General features: G+C 41.1%; 1 protein-coding gene and 1 non-coding gene across 4 annotated transcripts in view; one reads left to right on the forward strand and one right to left on the reverse strand.

Moving 5' to 3' along the window:
• The window catches only part of Tbl1xr1 (TBL1X/Y related 1), a 146,482-nt gene that overhangs the window by 11,973 nt on the left and 120,990 nt on the right, over positions 1–13,519 (forward strand). The window lies entirely within an intron of this gene.
• On the reverse strand, positions 3,352–3,458 carry LOC127199727 (U6 spliceosomal RNA). The gene has a single exon (XR_007831991.1). It is a non-coding gene; the product is annotated as a U6 spliceosomal RNA (small nuclear RNA).

The raw sequence follows: 13,519 nt of genomic DNA on the forward strand, positions 1-13,519 counted from the left end.
CTGCACATGCCTAAATCCCAGTGTGGAGGTGTAAACAGGAGGATCCCTGTAGATTACTGCTCAAGCCAGTCTGGCCTTATTCCTGAGGTCATTTTTGTTTTTTTAAAGTGTGAAGACCCTACCCTGTCTTTAAAAATCTCCCCTTCCCACCCCAAGGAAAATACAATTTTATTTATTTTTTATTTTTTGGTTTTTCAAGACAGGGCTTTTCTGTGTAGCCTTGGCTGTCCTGGACTTTCTTTGTAAACCAGGCTGGCCTTGAACTCACAGTGATCAATCCACCTGCCTTTGCCTCCCAAGTGCTGGGATTAAAGACGTGCGCCACCATGCCTGGTTTGGAAAATACCTTTTAAAAAACCCCTTTGAAGTTTATTCTATTTCATCAAAGTATTTTTACATTATATTTTGATTGTATTGCTCCTTCCTGATTTCCCAACCTAACATTTCCATTTAGCTCTTATGCACTTCCCAACTTCATATGCGCTTGCGCGCTCTCTCTCTCTCTCTCTCTCTCTCATGTTTAGTAGACACTGTTTTACCTTGTTCTCCTGAGCCTCTGGTTCTTACTGTCCTTCCTTACCTACTCTGTCTTGATGTTCCCAGAACCTTGAGAACAGATGTATGGCTGAGTACTCAACACATCCTCTCTGTATTTTGACGAGTTGTGTAGTAACTACCATCCGCTGCTCAAAGAAGCTTGTCTGACGAGGAATGAATGCTGTGCTGCACTAATATGTAGGCACAGATGTGTGTTATCTAGAGGAGGTTTGAAATTATGTCCACTTAGTAATTTAATAGTAGTGATATCACTCCTGGGCTTTAGAACTCTGAAGCCATGGGTTCTTGGCCAAACTTAGAGTGCCAGACAGAAGTTTCTTCCTGTGGAACTGGCCTTGAGACAATTAAAAGAAAAGAAAAGAAAAGAAAGCAAAGCCGTTGGCTAACCCCTTAACATAATACAGTACTGTTGGACCTATGCATACATCTTAACCAGGCTAGTTATTATTAGAGCTTATGACGTTCACAACTGGGTAAGACTGTTGATTTTTTTTCTCCAGCAGCCCATATAGCAACTTGTCATACTGTGGAAGTAAGCAAGCAAGGAGAAAGCTTCCCAGTCATACGAGCTTCATTTGTAAATGTCCTGTGACCATTCTTTTTAAAGCTATACATTGATTATAATACTTAAAAATTATTTTATTGTTAAGTCAATGAACTTGGGAAGTGTGGATTTAAAGTAATATAGAAATATAGTTTTCTATGTTTATGAGTTTATAATCAGTATGGAAGGAAGTTGATATTTTGAATGGTAGAACACAGATAAATGATCATATTTATCTTTGATTTTCTCTTTCTTTCTTTTTCCCGAGACAAGGTTTCTCTGTGTAGCTTTGGCTGTCCTGAACTCTCTTTGTAGACCAGGCTGGCCTCGAACTCACAGAGATCCACCTGACTCTGCCTCCCGAGTGCTGGGATTAAAGGCGTGTGCCACCACCGCCTGGTTTATCTTGGATTTTCTTATGTGTAGCCCAGGCAAGTCCTGAGCTGTTGCTCTTTTTACCTCAGGCTCCTGAGTGCTGGCATCATAGGTGAGCCACCATGCCTTGCTTTCTCTGAAAGGCCTATTTTGGGATCTGAGTAGTCACTTATTTCTAGAAAAGGGATCTGCAGATAATAGCCTTCATGTAGTTTACTCTTAACTAGGTAGGACCTTCCTGAAGACAGTTGTCTTACCTACTTTTCAGTTGAGCCTCTGATGAAGTACAGACAAACCACAGGCTTGGCCATATTGAAATAGTGACATTTTCCAAGTGATGAGAGGGTTTCTTGGTTCCTGCAGAACCATGTCTCTTTGAAGGTCTGAGGTTGATCTAGCTAAAGAAGTTTCTTGTTCCTTCGTTTCATGATGTGCAAAGTAGATCATCAGGCTCTGCTTGGGTGTCCTGTTCTGCAGGTTGGGCCATCTCTAGAATTTTTTCTTTTGGCTTGGGAACAACTTGGATATATGAACAGAGAAAAGAGTAGTCCCAAAATCAGGGTAAAAGAAATAAAGACTTGGTTCTGAGATTACCAGTTATAGTTGATCAAGTCATCATGTGGCCTTCTGCACTGGTTCCTGAATCCCCTGTTCTTTGTAATCTGGTCCATTGTCCTCTCTTGCATATGAATCCTTGCCTGATGCTGCTCTACCATTGCTCCTTGGTTCTGGCCTTGTATGAGCTCTTGGACCACCATATACACTTAGGTGGCCCACCCTTTCTCTGTGGCTGCTTTGAGGATGTGCACTGCATAAATAATTCCGTCTCTGCTGGTTCTTCAGTCATTTACTGTGACATGGAAGGAGCTTTACTTTCTTTCTGTATCTTGTTGAATGTTGGCAGTGTTCCATCTTTATTTCATGATTATGAGCGGCAACAGAACAGTTGGAGGAGAAGAGAGGGTCAGATTTGGAATAAACAGAAATAGCTCCTATGATGGTGACCTGTCTACATCCTTAGTTACTGCTGTATACGTCTAGATAATCCAAAATTTTGTATACTGGAGATGTGTGGAGGAAAGGGGAGTGGTAAGAAGTTGTAGTTAACTGAGCTGTCAGCATCTGGAGTCTTCAAATAATCTGTCAGAAGGGAGCTTCTTGATCATTTCTTGAGAACTAGATCTGTATTTGAGACGACAGGACTTTCAGTTTCCAAATGAACTAAGTGATTGCCTCAATACTTAATTTATATTTTCAAAGAATTAAAAAAATTCACCAGTAAATTTTAAATCAGCAAGGATATTGCAATTGAGTGTCTGTGCTGGCACTTGGCTTTGGCTTGGTGCTGCAGTTAGAATTGTATTTCTTTCCTTTTGTAGTTTTTTGTCCCTTTAGGTAGGTAACCTGATCCTTTGTAGCTGGACTCTGTTTATGGATGTGCTTTCAAGCTCATTGCTTGTCAGTTTTTTTTTTTTCCCATAGTAGGGTGCATGTTTTTCCTCCCTACCCTAAGTTCCTGGAATTATGACTCATGAGATTCAAAATATATTTACAAATACCTAGGCCATAAAGATAGGCTCCTCTCTGATTAGCTCTGATTTACACTAATCTGCATTCTGCCACATGACTGATTACCTCTGCTCAGGTACTATGCTGTCTGTCCTCACATCTTCCTTGGCCAATCTGTTGCACCTGTCTCTATCCCAGATTCCTCTATGTCTGTCAGATGTCCCACCTTCTATTCTACCCTTTCCTATAGGCCATACTTTTTCTTATTGACAGATACACAGGATAATTCTCTCCTTTTTGAGTTGCTCCTGTGCAGAACTAGCTGCCTGTTTCATGCCTCCTTTGCCATTCTTTTTTTTTTTTTTTTAAATATGGAACGCTTCACGAATTTGCGTGTCATCCTTGCGCAGTGGCCATGCTAATCTTCTCCGTATTGTTCCAATTTTTAGTATATGTGCTGCCGAAGGAGCACTCCTTTGCCATTCTTGTGTTTCTGTCAGATAATGTAAACAGTCTTGTGGAAACACTGGTAGGTTGTTCCTTTGCTCGACAAAGTGGCATAGAAATAGTGTCTACAAGTTGAAAAGTGGCTGCCCACCCCCACCCCCCCACTCTTTAATCTTATCTTTGAACAAACATATCAGACAGTGAGATGACTTAGTGGGTAAGGGTGCTTATCACCAAGACTCATAACCTGAGTTCAGTTCATAGGACCCACATGTAGGAATGAGAAAAATGACTCTGCAGAGTTGTCCTCTGACCCGTATGATTGCACTATGGCACTCTTGTGCCCACATGCATATATGACATCACAAATGTGTATATAGTATAACTTAATGGCTGTGGTTTGAAGCTGTCTGAGGGTTTAGTTGTCAGTGTGGATAGTGGGGAGAAAACTGCTGCATGAGTTCAAGGTAAAGAAAAGCTTAGAAACTGACTTACCAATTCTTTTCCTTTATTTGCAATTTACCACATATTTGTCATGGGTTTAAATATAGTGGAAAACTGAGTACAAGTTCAAAAGAACAGTCCAGGGTGTGGAAAACAGGGAACTTCTGTGGCTATATCAAGGCAGTTGTTCTGGCTTCTGTGTCGTGTCTCCCCCCCCCCCCCCACAATTGCTCAGTCCCCCACCCCTTGCTCTTGTTTGCCTGAACAGCAACAGCAGAGCTTATGAACCATAGCAGCTCTGAAGGTTACTGAGTTCCTGATCTTACTCAGGGGTTGGCGGCCCATCTTTTCAGTGTTTGTTTGTTTGTTTTTTTTTTTTTTTTGTATTTTCCTTTTTTTTTTTGGGAGGAAGCCCCACAGTTTAGTTCCTGCTGGCCTCCAGACTCTGTCTCCCTGGTGCTGGGATTACGCAAAGGGCTGCAGGCCCTTGTTCAGCAGCCTCAAATATTCTTTGATTCTTTTAGGTTTTTGTTTTTCTACCTGAAATTGAATATTTTTCTCATGAGAAATTAGCCACTAAAATTTTTATTAGCATTTTAATTTGGATTGTTAATTTTGGTAATGTTTTCTTTTAAAGTTTTATGTGTTTTGAATGTCCTGTTTTTTTTCTGTTTCAAATCCTGTTGTCTTCAGCATTTGACTGCACATACAATGCAATGTTTTACCTGTTTGTGTTGCTTTTAGAATGTGCAGCAGGGTGCGTGTTTATGCCTCACTGTGGAGCTGCTTGCTGGTGACAGACACCTTCATTTTTTATTTAAAAGGGTGACAATCTGTATCTCAACAAAGCAGAGTAAGTAGGAGTATTGCAACCAGTAGCTAGCCTGGTCTACATAGTGAGTCTTGATAGCCAGGGCTGCATAGCGAAATTTGGTCCCCAAAAGTCAACTAAAACCCAAAAAAGGCTGAGTATGGTAGTCCACACCTGTAGTCCTGATACATTGGAGGTGCAAGCAAGGAAGGTCAGGAATGCAAGGCTAGCCAAGATGGGCCACATGAATCCAAAACAAAACCAACCGTAATAAATAAAACCCAAAGTGAGGGCAGTTTTTACTTAGTTTGTGAGTACTTCTTCACCTGACTGCATTTTACTTATTTCATAATGACTTTCCCTCTGGCTCTGCCTGATCAAGCCTGGCAGCTCCATACCCAGGGATGTGCTTGCTTCTGCCTTAGCTGCTTGGTTCTTTGTCTCAAGCTCTGCTCTGAGATTGGACTGTACATTGAAGTAATGTCCACCCCATGTGACCCTTCATTGCTATTACCATTTTACCATGAAAAAATTCTTTCTTCATTGACACCCACCTCCTTCTGGGTATTTAAACTTCATGAGTGCCAGTTTTCCTTGTCATGCCTACTAGTACCTAGAACAGGACCTGCAGGCATTTAGTTAGTATTTTGATGCCTGTTAATTTTTTCTTGGCCAGCTGATAGCCTAAAATGGACTTACTGTTAACATAGGATACAGTAATAAGTCTTTAAGACACTGAAATTTAAGGTGGGCTGGAGGAGATTAGATTATACTGGTATTTACATTATGTTTGTAGCTAGTTCTTAGTTGTTGAATCATTCTGAGAAAAAAAATATATAAAGGGACAGTTGATGTATAGATACTAAAATATTTGTGTTAAGATACTAGTAATTTTTAAACCAAATGACCTTTGATTTCTTTCAATCTGGATATTTCTTCATTCTGTAATAGGAGGTAGGCTAAATACCACAGTTATAGTGAAGTGAGTTGAGAAAACTTTGCAGTGCTTTTAGCTACATTTACTTTTGATGTGGAAGTGTTTAACTTTAATCTGCTTCCTAAAGTTGGCAATAAGTTATAACTCAGGTGGGTTGTCCTATGGAAGCCCAAAGCAACCTTTTAAAAGGCTCATTGGCATATGAATACAGCCCTCATACTGAATTACTCCCCTGTGTGAAGAGCATCAGGCCAGCTGGCCTGCCTGTACAGCCAGAACCAGACCTGAGTACCAGGAATGTCTTGACCACGACAGCCCTTTACCTATTTGGAAGTATAATGTCAGTACCTGAAGTTGGTGACTTATGTATTTTACCTGGAAAAATCCCTGAAGGACTCTGCTCAGTGTAGCTTGGGAAGGGGCCCTATAATTGTGTTAGAACTTGTTGCTTCCAGGTGCTGGAAGAGGAGATAGGCTTGGGGATTAAATTAGGTAGCCATGTATATAGTTAGAAAGCTGGGCTGTTAGTCCACTCTGTATGTCACTTAAGATTGCCATTTACTCAGAAGTGGCATTTGTCTCTTCACCACTGCCACCCAGCTTTTTCAAATGAACCTGTTTTAAAATGAAAACCAAGGGTTCTCTTCAGTCTGTGTAGGCGGTGAGGTGCTGAAGGGGACTGCTTCAGAGTGAGTTCCATAGTAGGATGCCAAGGGACTGAAGGCACTGAGGGGAGGGAGGCAGTGAGTTCTTTATGTAAATACTGGACATTGTAATTTCTGAGGCAGAAAATCTAATTAAGATGTATTCTATTTATTTCACACTGTGTATGTATATATTTCTGTGTGTTGGTTTGAGTATGTGAGTGCAATCACTCATGGAGGCCAGAGGTCTCAGAGCCTCTTCTGAAGTAGTTAAGCTGTCTGACATGGGTTTTGGAAGCCAGATTTTTTTCAATATGAACAGTACATGCCCTTAATTGCCAAGCCACTTCTCCAGCTTTCTTTAGTCTATATTTAAATAATTTTTGTGTATCACAAAATTGTAAGAAAATACTTAGATCACCAAAGTAAAATGAGTAGCTGTTGTGTAAAATAAGCCTTGGTTAACCTTAGTTCTTTTTTCCTCTTCCTCCTTCCTCCTGATTCTCCCTCCTTCTTTCCTTCCTTCCTTCCTTCCTTCCTTCCTTCCTTCCTTCCTTCCTTCCTTCGTCCTCCTTCTCCTCCTCATTCTCTTTTTTACCCCCTTGAGACAAGGATTCTTTGTGTAGTCCTAGCTATCCTGGAACCCTGTAGACCAGACTGGCCTTGAACTCACAGAGATCTGTCTGTTTCTGTTCCATCTCCAGAGTACTGGGGTTAAAGTTGTGCACTGCCCAGCTGTTCTTTTGTTTTAATTTTTGAGTTCTGGGGTTGGGTGGAGGTGTTTACTCTGTATCCCATGGTGGCCTATGCCTTCCTCTGTAGCTTGAGGCTAACCTCAAACTTGGGGTGATATTTTTGCCACCTTTACCTCACTGCTGGAGATTTGCAAGGTGAGCCACTGTACCTGGGTGCCTCTTTTGAATTTCATTTGCTTCCTTTTTACTCCCCTAGATTATGTGGCTTGTCCTCGCCAGCTCATTACTCTCAGCCTTTTAATTACATATGTGACTTAAACATGTTGGTCAGATTACATGGAAGATATGAGGTACCGATATATTTCTCTGACACCTCAGTTAAAAGTTTACTCCAAAGAAAAACTCATAGCTAGCTGAGGAGAAGCTGTGTTAGTTCATTTCATGAGTGTAGAGATTTAGTCACATCCTCTTAAGCTTGTAGAGATGAGTAAAAGAAGTAGCAACCAACCAAACTCAGGACTGAGAATGATTTTTTCCCCCTCTAATGCATGATTGGCAGAACACTTTTGAAAATCAAAACAGTGTTTAAGCATTAAGGTTTCACCTTGCCCTGTGTACACATTTTAGAAACATTGTATTAAATTATTATTACTTTGAGAAAATTATTTTTGCACTTGTAATTTTTTTTTTCAAGACAGGGTTTCTCTGTGTAGCCTTGGCTGTCCTAGACTCGCATTGTAGACCAGGCTGGCCTAGAACTCACAGGGATCCACCTGCCTCTGCCTCCCGAGTGCCACCACCACCTGGCATTGCACTTGTAATTTTTAAAAGCAAAATCACTTTATTTGTAGGTGTGTATAAATAATCTTTTAAGTATTGAAAGTTTGAGGAGATGGCTCCTCTAACTAATTGATAGTCAGTGGATCACAAAATAAAAAAGACAAGAATGTGGGAAAGGCTCCTATAGGGACAAGCTAGGATGGACAAGGAATTGACAGGTGGGGTCAAGGAAGGAAGGGGAGGGGGGTTAGAGTAGTCAAAGTCCATTGAGTACATATGTGAAATTGTGAACAAGCTGAGTGTGGTAGTGCATGCCTTTAATCCCAGCACTCAGGAGGCAGAGGCAGGCAGATCACTGTGAATTTGAGGCCAGCCTGGTCTACAAAGTGAGTCTAGGACATCCAAGGCTACATAGAAAAACTCTGTCTCCAAAAAGAAATTGTAAACAAATACAAGCAGTGGGGAATTCTTTCTGGCTTGCACTGTGCCTCGTTTTCTGGGGATCAGGGAAAGACTGTCATCCCATTGGCTCCTGGTCAAAGCCTAAGTAGGAAAGTCAAGCAGGACTGAGAAAGTGTAGAACAGCGAGAACCCATTGATTCCACTCATTGGAACTGATTCTAATGGGTGTGATTGTTACTGGCTTCCAGGTTAGTCACTTTACAAGCTTTTTTGTTTTTTTGTTTTTGTTTTTTCCTTTCCCTCTTTCTTTCCTTCCTTCCCTCCCTCCTTCCTTCTTATTAAATATGGAAAATAAGATGACAGGCAACAGTTTATTATAGAAGCTTGGGAGAGCAGGGAAGGGAGGGGGAAGGCACCTGCCCCCCCCCCCTTCCTTGAAAAAGACAGAGACAGAGGAAGTGAGGAGCAAGAGAGGAAAGAGAAGAGCAGGAAAGAGAGAGAGGTAAGAGGAAGATGAGGTGGGTTTGCCTTTTTATGCCTTGGGCAGCTGACCCACCTAGTGGCAGGCAGGTAATGACATCTGAGGTTGCTAGGCAGACTTGGGGCAGTGTGCTAATCCCTCCCTTTCTCCCTTTGTTTCTCCCTCCCTTCCTCCCTCCCCCTGCTTTGAGTTAGGATTTCATGTAGCTCAGAATGGCCTTGAATTTGGTATGTAGGTGAGGAAGAACATCATGCTTTCACCTCCCAAGTGCTGGGATTACAGGCTTGCTACCATACCAATACTTTAAAAGCCCCCCCCCCCCTTTGAGGTGCTAGGTGTGAACGCAGGGTCCTTGTATATGAGGCAGGTGCCCTGCCTCAGATCTACAGCTGTAGCCCTTTGCTAAACATTTTAATTGTTTCCCCAAATTATCTTCTATATTTGATTGTAGTTATGCACACTTGTTTTTGTAAGTTTACTATTGTGAGTTTATTTTATTTTTGTGAGAGTTTTAGTTCTGGAGTAAGAACAGTTGCAGAGGTAGGGTGACTTTGTTTTGTACCTTTAATCCCCCTTCCCCAGCTATTACTTGTATTTCTGGTGTTGCCCACTGTTACCTGGCTGATGTTCCAGGATCCCATGCTGTGTTTTCTGTCTCCTTAGACTTCTCATGTCTTGGGATTTCTCATTCTTTGTTGGTTTTTGCTGTCCTGACAGTTGTTTGATAAGACTGAAGCTGAGTGCACTTGAGGCAGTCTCAAATGTGCTGTTGTATTTGTCTCACTGAAGGTGGGAGGTCATCTGGGTATGTTAAGACGCTGCTAAAGTTGATCATTTGATTCTGGTCCCAGTCCAGGGATTGTTACTGTGAAGTGATTGCTCTGTGTGTTCCACAGTGGGAGCTCAGCTCATGGAGATCTAGTGTTCTGTTCGTGTAAAGCCTCCAGTCAGCTTCCAGCTCAAGAGAGAATATAAATGTGAGGAGAGAGATACAGATGGGCTCTTCTGTAGCATTTTTTTTTTTTAGCAGCTTCAGCATCATAACGGGTCTTTTCTGGCCAGTGGATATTGTGGTTTGGCCCCATTCTTTCACACAGTAGTTAGATTTTCTTCCTTTATAAGAGGTTGCTTCTTGTTATTTATGTAGGTTTTAATATGTTACACACCCAGTCATGCCTGTGAACTCCTGTGTAGATTTCTTTTGTCCTTTGGGTAATAATTTAATACTTTTGCTAGAAGCCTGTTGTTTGTTTGTTTGATTTTCTAGACAGGGTATCTCGGTGTAACCTTGGCTGTCCTACACTTAATTTGTAGACCAGGCTGGCCTCAAATCCACAGAGATTTACCTGCCTCTGCCTCCTGGAGTGCTGGGATTACAGGCATGCACCACCACAACTGGTTTAGAAGCCTGTTCTATGGCTTCTGCTTTTGTTTTTTGTTTGTTTGGTTTGGTTTGGTTTGGTTGCTTTTTGAGTCAAATTTTCACTATATAGCCTTGGCTGTCCTGGCATGTACTAATAGACATTACAGAGATGTTCCTCCCTCTTCCCCCAAGTACTGGGATTAAAGGCATGTGGCACTGGTGGCTTCTGTATTTTTTTTTTTTTTTTTAAAGGTTGTTTGAGGCAGTGTTTCTCTGTGTAACAGTCGTGGCTGTCCTGGACTTGCTTTTGTAGACCAGGCTAGCCTAGAACTCAGCGATCCGCCTGCCTCTCCCTCCCAAGTGCTGGGATTAAAGGTGTGTGCCACCACGCCTGGCAGCGTCTATATTTTTAAGAACACATTAGCTATGGTTTTCTTTTAGCACGTTCTTTCAGATACATTAGCATCTCAGGCTTATCTTGTGTTTCCTATTCCACACCCACCATTTCAGCCCTTTATTGGAATGGTAAGACATTTATTCTATCCTAGGAAGCAAAATTAAATGAAGCTAATATAGAACCATTTTAAGCCAGTACTTACAGCTTGTGAAATTTATGGATGTATTTTTGTTGGCTTTAACTTAATGTTTCATGTGTGTGTATGTATATATTTGCATGCGATATATATTTGCGTGTGTGCATGCATGGTGTATATATGTATATGTTCACATGTGAATATGTGTGTGCATGTGTGGTGGTTCAGGTTGGATTCTGGGGAATCCTCTCTCACTGCCTCCTGAGCACTGATGTTTATGTGAGTTGTAGAGATCTGCACTCCCTTATTTATGTGGCGCTTTACCCTCTGAGCCATCTTTCTAGCCCCTAGCGTTATAGTAATGGAAACATGATCTTATTGTTTTCTTTGTTCAGATTCTGAACATAATGAAGTTATATTTTTAAATAGCACAAGTAATTGTAAAAGATTTGAGTGTGTGTGTTTGTGTGTGTGTGTACACAGTCATTATAATTTTAGATTTAGGTTTAAAAGTCTTTAAAGAGGCTTGGTCTCTACTAACATGAACATATGAAGTAATGATGTCTCTATTTAGTATAAATGAGCAGTTTTATCCAAGAAGCTAACAAAATGTAGTAACGCCTGACTGAAATGGAGTTTTCATTTTGATCGGATATATACACTGCATATATAAGCATGTAGCCAAATTTTAGGAGTTCAAACATACTGAAATAGTAAATGGTAAATCCTGTAGGTTAGAAATGGAGTAGGAAGGTTTATTGTTGGCTGTGAGCAGCTGGTTGGCTGGGAATGTGGTTGCTGGGTGAAGCCAGGTGAGGCTGCATTGCTGGGTGCCTCATTGCTGGATCGTGCTCACCTCTCTTTGCCTACTGGAGACACCACAGTAGCTAAAGATTGCTAGTCATGAATACCTAAATAGTTCTAAATCAATCAAGAGGAGCTATGGATTAGTAGGTAAATTCAGAAGGAGCTGGGATTTTATTTTATACTTTTAGATCATCGTAGAAAGCTGGTTGATCCTGTGTTAAACATGTACAGTTTTGTAGACTGAGGGCATCATGGATACCTGTGTGCAGGGATGCCAGGAGATTTGGGAGGCTGATTCTTTAGTGAGCTGTATTTTGAAGCATTTAGAAAATTGTTATAAGCTGGGCATGCTTTTAATCCCAGCCTGATCTACAAAGTGAGTCCAAGACAGCCAAGGCTTACACAGAGAAACCCTGTCTGGAACCAACCCCCCGGGGGCGGGGGGAGAGGTCTTAGAAAATTATTATTTCTTATTTTCTTTCATTTTAATTTTTATTTGAAGTATATTTCTTAGAATTTTGTGTGCTGCTGTGTGGGCAGTTAAATACAATTTTACAGAAAGATTCATGAGCTCTGTGTATCACTGAAGAAAAACAAAGGAGATCCTCATCAGAAGAAAAAGGGCAACCTATGTGTTCTTTTTAATTTAATTTAAATATAATTACATTATTTTCCATTTTCTTCTTCATCCTACTCCTTCCCCCACCATATGTGTTTTTTGTGCAAATCCATGGAGCAAAAGCGGCAGTACTGGGTGCCACGTGATGTACCAGTCAGCTTCTGAGAGAATGTCAGAGGGGTAGAGGACCACACCTGCTATAGAGGGAGATTGGGAGCTGTGGGAGAGGTGGACAAAGCTCCTTAGGAAAGAGAACTGAAAGCCTCCATCGTGCCTCCTGAAGGGGAAAAATGAAAGAGAAGGACCCAGGGCCCAGATATCTCCTAGTTATTTTTTGAGTGTTGTTCAAAAGGCAACCGAGTGGAGGATAATGCCCTGCAGAACTAAGGAACTGCACGGCTAAAAAGCATAGGCAAGAGGAAGAGGAAGACGCAGTAGGCTCCAGCATAGTTTTGTTTCTTGGCTATGAAGTATTTAACACCCTTGTGTACAACTCATGCCTTTGAAAGAGAAAAATTGAAGTGCAAGGTGGTAAAATTTGTTTTTGAACCAATATGGTAGTTTCTGTGTTTCTTTAGATAACCTTGCCCTGGTAGTATTTTCCGTAGCTGCTAATCTGGCATGGCATAGAATTGAGCTGTGATTGCCATGGAAATTGAAGCTATTTTTTGTTGGTGCATAGAGAAATCTGGTTACATAGGGGGATAGGTTTTAGGTCTTTAGTTGTCTCTGATGCACCTGCTGTGGAAGAACTGCTCTATTAACTGAATACCACTCTGTAACTGCAAAAACAGAACAAACAATGGTGCAGCTGTTTGGTTGATACTTTGAATGTATCTAATTGAAAATTTTTAAATTAAAAAAAAAAAAGGATGCATGTGTGGGATGAAGGTGCTGTAGCTCAGGCAGAACAACTGTCTACTGTGTGTGAGACCTGAAAAAAGACCCACAGACAGACAGAGTGGTAAGTTATTGCTGACTTATTTACCTGTGAGAAACACTGGGTTTCCATAATATAAAATGCCTGGCTATTATCATATTTATCTATTTTTATTTTGTCTCATATTGAAAAAGCCCTGGAAGTTGTTAATTTCTTATTTCTTGAAACTTAAGAATAATAATGTGAGGTTTTTCCTCTGTAACAGTTTAAAAAAATTTTTTTTTTCCTTAAAGAATTGGTCTATTTTAGGTCTGTTTTAGGTTCACAGTGAAGTTGAAAGGAAGGAGCAGAGGTATCCCTGTCTGGCCTTCGTTCCCAGTGTCCAAATTCTTGAGCAGAGCTGGGTCTTTGTAGTTTAGACAGACCGATATCGCTAACATTTCCACGTCAAGCTGCTGCCCATTCTATGTTTTGACAAATATGTCCTGATGTGTATCTGCCATACTGTATTAGGTGAGGTCTTTCCTTCCTGTCCCTATCTCCCAGACCCTGGCCGCCTGTAATCTTTGTTCAGTCTCTGTTGTTTGGCCTTCCTCAGGCTATGTATTGAGCTGTGATGACTCATACAGTATGGAGTTTTCACAGTTGTTTTTTAGGGTAATATGCACTCAAAATTCCTTCATGTCTTCT

This window comes from Acomys russatus, chromosome 15 (assembly GCF_903995435.1).
Source record: "Acomys russatus chromosome 15, mAcoRus1.1, whole genome shotgun sequence".
Classification (NCBI taxonomy): Eukaryota; Metazoa; Chordata; class Mammalia; order Rodentia; family Muridae; genus Acomys; species Acomys russatus.